We start from the raw sequence: 8,192 nt of genomic DNA on the forward strand, positions 1-8,192 counted from the left end.
GTACCGGGGATTGAACTCAGGACCCTGAGCTTGCCAGGCAAACTCTTATTCTACTGAGCTATCTCCCCAGCCCTATCTTTTTGTTTTGTTTCAATGTTTGCCATCAGCTTATATTACATTATCTTAAAAAAAAAAAATGTTAAGCATGCTTAAAGGATTCCAAAAGTTAACTAGATTGAGAAAGCATTTACATCAGGTAATGAGTGTCCTGCTTCCCACTACCTTCCCACCACAGTCATGAAGTGCATCTGGGCCGTAGGAAGGGGTGTCAGCCAGAACCGGCTTGCTGCTCTAAGGAAAACACAAAGATCATCTGGAAGTCAGCTTCCTGACAAGACAAACCCAAGACTCATAGTTAGATCATCTGAATGAACACACGCTTGAACGGATGAACAAATGAGCATGAAGCAGCCGCTGAGTCATTTGGGTGTGGGGAAACGACAGGAAGAAAGGAAAGCTGGGGAAACTGCTTGGCACGACAAACCCTCCTTGCTGAGATGTGACATTTGCTGGAAGGATATACACTGGGTGTAGGAAGCAAAATTGCAAGGCTGGATTTATTCCTGCCACCTTAACGTGAGAAACTGATGTCTGGTGTAGCCCATTATCTGCATGACATCATTAGGTAGCATCAGCTCAAGGAAGAGATTTTAACTGCCATTATCTTCTTTCTGGAAGAAAAGGAGCTCTAAGAGTTTCCCTGTGCATCATGAGGTAGGTCTGTTCCCATATTTAATACAGGAAACATATCAGGGCTAGAGATTCTAGTCCTGATTCAATCCGCAACTCTGAAGAAAAGTCTTTAGAACTTATCTAACACACTAGTTATTTTCAAGACATTTCAAAACAGTCTGTTAAATGAATGATATGATCTATCTAAATAACTTTTGGTGAACATATTGGTGAGAATATATTCTAAACATTCCTCCAAATGATCATAGCAGCTTTAGCTTCTTGGACAAATACTGCCAGACTCTTGAATACTGGATACAAATGCCATACAGGGAATTTACATCTCATATTCTATCTGATAGAATTTTTGATGATAATTTTGACTTTTTTCCTCCTGAAATCAAGGTTTTTACCTTTGTAAAAGTTTCTCCATGACATATTACCCCACTGTATTACCAGAGTGATATAAACAGCATTATCGTTTATATCTTTTTTGAGCACAGATCTCAGCTCATTTACTAATGAACTCTACTCTTAGCAAACTACTTAGCATCTCTGAGCTATAACTTTTATCCTAAAATGAGTCAAAACCTGCTGCATAGGTTTATTCTGATTGTTCTTCTTTTATTTTATTTATTTATTTTTCCCTGTATTTTAGGGAAGGGTTCACAGCGTGTTCAGGGTCTCACTACTAGACCGGACTCTGGTGATCCACCTGTTTACAGCCATTCAAGAGCTGGGATTACGGGCGCACAACACCACGTCTTGTCTCAATCACCTTCTCTTTTTTCTTTGGGGGGGGGGGTGCAGCACAGCAGGCTGGGGATTGAACTCCCAGCCCCTGTGCCTGCTTGCAGGCACTTTAATCTGCTATTTGGCCGGCCATAGGGTTATTCTGATTAAATAAAATTACATGTGTTTATCTCTTTAAAGTCATAAAATGGACTCATTGTCCCAATTAGTCCTAAAGCAACAATAACAAAATCAGTAATAGCATTTGTCCTCTCCAGAGTAATGCTATGTGTTTTGTTAGGTATACAACTATGAAGGAATGCAATGAAATTGCACTGTCATTTTTATCGTGTAGGTGCTTTCCCTTGATTCCTTTTGTTTTATGCATCTTTTGTCCCTCCCTAAAGAGTGACTGAAAAGAGACAAGATTAAATTTGAACCTGTCTGTCTCTTTATTATTAACTTTTATATAAAGGTAGAGAAGAAAAGATAAAGATTGAATTGAGGCTTTTGTGTACCAGTGGATTTCAAATATCAGCCTAATCTTGATTCTTCATTGTCACAGATCCCTAAGAATTGACTATTGCTTCCTCAGGTATAGTAAGTCTATTTTTAATTTTCATCTTTTGTTAAATCTCTGCTGAAGATAATAAAAGATTTAGGTTTAGAAAGCACCTCAGCATTTGGAATGGGATAGAAGCTATAAATGGATATGTCAATGAAATAGGTTAGGGTGAGATCTAATTCTGAGTCTCAGAATCAAAGATATTCTGTCTGGTCCATGTACTGGCACAGGCATGCATGCAGGGCTCTCTGGAGAGGGCCATACATGTGCATATTCCCATGTATGTGCACATGAATGCACACATGGGAGTCCTGTGTGAGCACGGTACTGAGCACATAACTCCAAGGGCTACTGTAGTGACGAATGACCTGGTCTTTGTGAACCAGGTCAGTTTTCTTCTTATGACAGTTATTACTGGAGAAATTGAAATAAAGCCTTATTCTCAGATAGTCACCCTCTATCCTGTGGGACACTGGCATGCTGAGTATGTGATTCTGTTGCCCCTGTTCTCTCCACGGCCAGACTGAGAGCTTGTCAGAACAAGATGTCCACAGTGACATTCCAATCTGCCTGTACTGAGGTCAGCTTGGCACCTGACTACCAGTTATAGCCCGTGGAATGCCATCACCTCTCACTGAGTTTCAGCCCATTCTTCAAGGTCCAGAGTAAATACTTCCTTTTCTATGAATTCACCCTATTGTTGTAATCTTACTATTCTGATATCCTGTTCTGATATCCTGTGGTTCTTTCACACAACTTTCATATGTATTATACACTGCTTTTTTTTTTTAATTTTATTTGTTTATTTGTGTGTGTGTGTGTGTGTGTGTAGCCAGCTCAGCCCACCAGGGGGCGGGGCTGGCTGGCATGTGGTGCTGGGGGATTGAACCGCGGTCCCTGTGCTTTGTTAAGCTTGTTCTAAGTAGGTGCTTTAGACCATTGAGCCATCTCACCAGCCCCTATACACTGCTTTGAACTAGGATTGATAAGTACCTGTTTTGCTTTATTAGACTGAAGTCTCTTCATAGACAAAAGACTGTGTCATTCATCTTTGTAACCCTAGCAGCACCTAACATGGTAAAAAGAGTGCCACTCATATTTGTTGAACAAATGTGGACTCCTGTTACTTCCCTCTGGATGTAACCATGTGGTAGATGCTCTTGGTAGTTTGTGGCACCTAGAAACAGAAGCATTAGGAGTAAGGTGTTAATTTAAGGAAATGTTGAAAAAAGAAATGAACATCCCTGAACACTTTATGATACATAAGAATAATGCATCATATATTAACAATTAAAATTTTGGAACAATTTTGCTGTGACTTTTGATTCTCAGTGACAAGATATTGTAAACTGATATGCAGATGAGTTTTAATAGGAGACTGACCAGGACAGAGACCTAGATGAAGTTGTATGGTACTTCCCTAGCTCAAGATTCCAGATTACATACACCAGCATTGTGAGTATATTTTGTTATTGCTAATAAGCACCCCAGGATTTTGTAATTCAGGATATACACTGGCCTAGGATAAAGAGTAAACTTCAAGACTGAAAGGACTCTGAGGGCCGTAGAATAAGCGTTTGTCTGGCAAGTGCAAGGACATGAGTTCAACCCCCGGTTCTGAAAAAAAAAAAAAAAAAGAAAGAAAGAAAGAAAGAAAGAAAGAAAGAAAGAAAGAAAGAAAGAAAGGACGGACTCTGAGAGTTCTTTACTGACTTCTTAGCCCCTTGAACCACCTGGGCAATTTTTATTCCTTCCCTTCAACTCTGACTACGTAGCTGCCTAGGGTCAGTACTTTGTAACAGGAAAGCAATTCATTTTTTCATTAATAAATTCTACAAATACAATAAGCTTTTGTTCTTAGACAAAGAAAAACTCCATTCCAGTTGAAACAAAGATAAAATAGTGACCTTAAATTGTTGAAGGTTATTGAAATGTGTTTATTTCCTGAACAAATTTCTTTTAAACATTTGATATTTTCTAAGATTGTCCTTTTTTTAATTTGTCCTTGAAAGTAACTGCATAAAGTTAGAATTTAACATATAACACTAAATGGCACAAATAGGTTTATCAAGATTAGACCCCAAATAATCTATAATTCTTTGTCAGTTACAATTTTTCTAGAATCACAAGGTTAAGCACTTGCTAATCTTCCCTAAGTAAATTTTGCCCCCTTGTGGAATAAAACATCTATAGCTAGGAAAGAAATGCTTTGGGTGCAAGGACTACTCAGTTCCTTTCAGTTCTTCTAACAATAAAAAACTGGACTCTTTAAATTGTGTTAGAGTCCATTAGCAATAACAAAATATACTCACAAATGTTAGTACACTTGTGTATTTCACATTTTGTATTAGATTCAACTATTGTAGTACCTGAAATATACTAAGAACTCAATAAATAAATATTTCATAGTATGAATATTTTCAACATCCACATATAAGGATTTCTTTCACACCTATGAAATAGCCCTAGATTTATGACTCCAGTAATGGATTTTTTTTTTTTTTTCTGGTACTGGGGATTGAACACAGGACCCTGCTCTTGCCAGGCAAGCACTTATTCTACTGAGCTACCTCCCCGTCCCAAGTAATGGAAAATTCACTAAAAAATACAGCCCATTTTCTTGTCAGACAGGACTGTTATGCAGTTCATCATTATAGTAAGCCCTACCTAGAGATATATCTCAGTTTTTTCTCAGAACTGAAAAACGAAAAAATAGTACCTAACTATCTTAAGTCTTTGGTAAGAGAATCACATAATTCCAAAACTAGAAAAAGGTATTAAGAGTTCTCCCAGTCTGTCATCTTATGATCAAATTTATTACGCCATTTCAATCTAAATCTGCCTTTGCGAACAGTATTCAATAGCTCACTACTTGTCTTGTAGCTTTTCCAGTGTTGGGAGGCAACTAACACACTGTCTTTCAGTCTTCCATCCTCCTAATTTGTACACTTACAAGGTAAGTGTGTGTTGGGGGGTTCTATCAGGCATCTAGCAACTCTTGGTAGACGTGCATTTTCTCTGTGGAAGACCCTCATAAAGTTGCTGGCTGGAGATATTACAGGGTTGGGCTGTGTGTGGGGCTAGGAAAGCAAAATGTACCCTATGAAACCAGAACTGTGGTGTATGTTATCAGTTGGAGCCAAAAGAAACGACGAGAAGATTCCATTAAAATAGCTTCAGAGGTGTCACTGAGATTAGTCTCTCTAACTGAACCCCAAGGCACCAAAAGCTCTCACATTTGTTTTTTGTTTTTTTGTTGGAACCAGGGATTGAGGACTGAACTCAGGCCTTTGCCCTTGCCAGCGAAGCGCTTATTCTACTGAGCCATCTCCCCGGCCCTTTTTTTTGTTTTTGTTTTTAGCTCTCACCTTTATTGAGGGCTAAAGGTAGGCTAAGGAATGTGCATAACTACTTTGGTGAACACAGACTACTCTCTTTATTGCCTTTAAGCATTTACCTAACTTAAGTTTACACAATGCTAGCTGGTAACATTCCAAACAAGGGATGAAAGAGCAAACTGGGCAGGTGCCAGCAGGAGAAGCTGTTATCCATAGAGAGACAACAGCTCTCCTTGGGCTCTGTTTATTGCTCTTTGCGCCCTTGGGACATCAGGCTTCTGTCTCATACCTATATTTCTATAGAACTGCTCTAGTTCACAGTGAGGGAGCTTGAAGTACGCTGACAGGAGGGCCCAGTGCTGCCGTGGCTGGCTCGGAGTGCTCCCTGCACCTAGGATGGCACCTTTCTACAAACTGTGGGGCAGAGCATGTCTTTTCCTAGAACTGCCTCCACCCCACTTACTCAGTGGTGACTTCTGTAACTGCTCCTGTCAGAAGTGGCTGTCCACATAGCACTGCTAATTGATGTTGTGGCTGTGGAGAACAATGCCTGTAGTTTTAGGAGAGGCTTGATGATACATTCCCAGCTGCAACACCATCTGCAACTTACTTTGAACTGATAGAGCAAAAACAAGATAAAGGGGCCTTGGAGATGGCTCAGTGGAATAAGCGCTTCCCTGGCAAGTGCAAGGGCCAAAGTTCAATCCCCAGTTCCAGGGGGGAAAAAATGAGATAAAGCAAATGTGGCCAGATATGAATAGCTATCGAACAAAATGACACCCAGATACCTGACAGTCATCATTTGCCTCCTTGATGTGTTTTCTGCTTTTCCTTGTCTTTGAAAGCACAGAATGTACAATTAGTGATGAGTTTCCATTTGTGATGTATGTACTATTGCAACAGCAAGCAGAAACACCGAAACAATACTACAATACCCAGGATTTGAAGACAGGTTTGTTTATGTAGGCCGGCACTGATTGGGATTTTACAGAGAAGAATAAAGCCCACAGTGGTCTCTGAATGAATTGGTATTATAGCTACTATTTAAATCCATGCCTAAAAAAAAAAGAAAAAAGAAAAAAAAAAATCCATGTCTATCTGACTCCAAATCTCATTCTCTTTCTGTGTCATGCTGTCTTCTAAACTGCATTCAGGCTTAAGAAACAGCCCAGGGGCTGGAGAGATGGCTCAGTGGTCTAAAGCATCTACTTAGAACAAGCTTAGCAAAGCATCAGGGACCGCGGTTCAATCCCCCAGCACCACATGCCAGCCAGCCCCGCCCCGTGCTGGCCACACACACACCACACACACACACTCTCTCTCTCTCTCTCTCTCTCTCTCTCAAATAAATAAAAATTAAAAAAAAAAAGAAACAGCCCAGAAGTTTCATTCATGCCTATGTGTGAACAAGAAACTACAAAACTGTATATATACACAAGTGCTGGGATTACACGTGTGCACCACCACGCCCAATCTTAATTGGACCCCCCAGGCCCTGTGTGTGCCTAAACAGGCACTTTAATCTGCTGAGCTATCTGGCCGGCCCTTAAGCAGCAGTTCTTATCACTGCCACCACATCATGACACCTCTTCTCATAGGTAAAGAATTCAACAAAGTTTTGGTTTTATAAACAAGGATGATTCCTTCAATGACAAAAGAATCCTAGGCTAGCCACAGGGTGGCTGGACTGCCCTTTCCCTCTTATATGTGAGGACACCAGCTGAGCTGTCCCCGAGCCTCAGAATTAAACAGAGCCCAGACCCTGGTCTGCTTAGGCTAACAGAGGCATAGATGAAATAATAATACAGAAGGACACAGACCTCTTGGGGCTCTGGGGAACTGAGGCTCAGTCAGAGAAGACTATGGGGTCATGAATTTTGGTTGAGGTTCCTGCCTTGGTGAAGTCACTTACAGCACTGAGGGCCCCTCCCTACACTGCCATATTTAATTCTGGATATTGTATAAATAGACCTTGGCATTCTGTCAAGGCACAACACCCACCATGTTCCGGTCGTTCTGGGATGTAACCAAATCTGAGCCTTTGATTCCCTCTAGTGGCATAGCTCAGCAAGTCTCACAGCAGATTCTCTGCATTTATTCAGCGTACACTGAGTGCCTACTGTGTGTGCACTGCACTGACACTGAGTCATCCTAGCACTGCTTGGAGGGTCAGGTCTGTGGCTCCACTGAGCACTGTTGTGCCTAGCAGGAGTGGAACCCAGAGGTCCTTACAGGCTTAGCTTAGTGCAATGAAGACTGGCAAATTTCTGAGCTATGCTATTTGTGTGTCTTTGTGTGTGTGTGGTACCAGGAATCAAACTCTGGACCTTGAACATGCCACACAAGCACTTACTCCACTGAGCTACCTCCCCAGCCTGAGCTATTCTATAGCTAGCTGTTTTATGGGAATTGAAAAAGAATGGGTTACTACATGGATTATTTCTGTTCCAATTGTGTTAGTAGGGCCTTGGGCTGGCTTTTTTACCCTGTGTCTAGATATCACCCCAAAGTCACATGTGGGCTTCTAGAGCTGGTGATTAACTCACAGTCAAAGCTGGGATTATGGGTGTGAGTGCTACACCGACCCTGGGGTGGGCAGGCTGCGTACACTACAAGGGAGGGAAAGAGGCTTGCTCTCTACTCCTCCCTTTTTGCTCTTGTTGCTTTTGCTGTCTTCCACCACCATGAACGACTGCCCTCTGTCATGTCCCACTGTGCCTTAGAGCCAGCCAAGCATGGACTGAAACCTCCACAAAGTAGAGGTTCTGTATTAGCAACAAGAGAAAAGCAACCAAGACAGTTTGCTTGTTAGCAAAACTGCTGCCAACTACATGGGCTCAATTCAAATCAATTAAACAAACACTTACTGAATATATAATATATAT

The 8,192-nt window shown here is 41.1% G+C and overlaps 1 protein-coding gene and 1 long non-coding RNA gene across 2 annotated transcripts in view; one reads left to right on the plus strand and one right to left on the minus strand.

Moving 5' to 3' along the window:
• The window catches only part of Clmp (CXADR like membrane protein), a 100,402-nt gene that overhangs the window by 64,310 nt on the left and 27,900 nt on the right, over positions 1–8,192 (plus strand). The gene's annotated exons all lie outside the window — the stretch shown is intronic.
• Positions 132–8,192, minus strand: part of LOC111818125 — a 48,095-nt gene continuing 40,034 nt past the window's right edge. The window contains exons 2-3 of the long non-coding RNA XR_002822189.1: positions 2,963–3,146; positions 132–328 (exon numbers count right to left, since the gene is read on the minus strand). This is a non-coding gene — a long non-coding RNA (uncharacterized LOC111818125). The remainder of the gene's footprint in view (positions 329–2,962; positions 3,147–8,192) is intronic.

The sequence above is a fragment of the Octodon degus genome, unplaced genomic scaffold (assembly GCF_000260255.1).
Source record: "Octodon degus isolate 3935 unplaced genomic scaffold, OctDeg1.0 scaffold00080, whole genome shotgun sequence".
NCBI lineage: Eukaryota > Metazoa > Chordata > Mammalia > Rodentia > Octodontidae > Octodon > Octodon degus.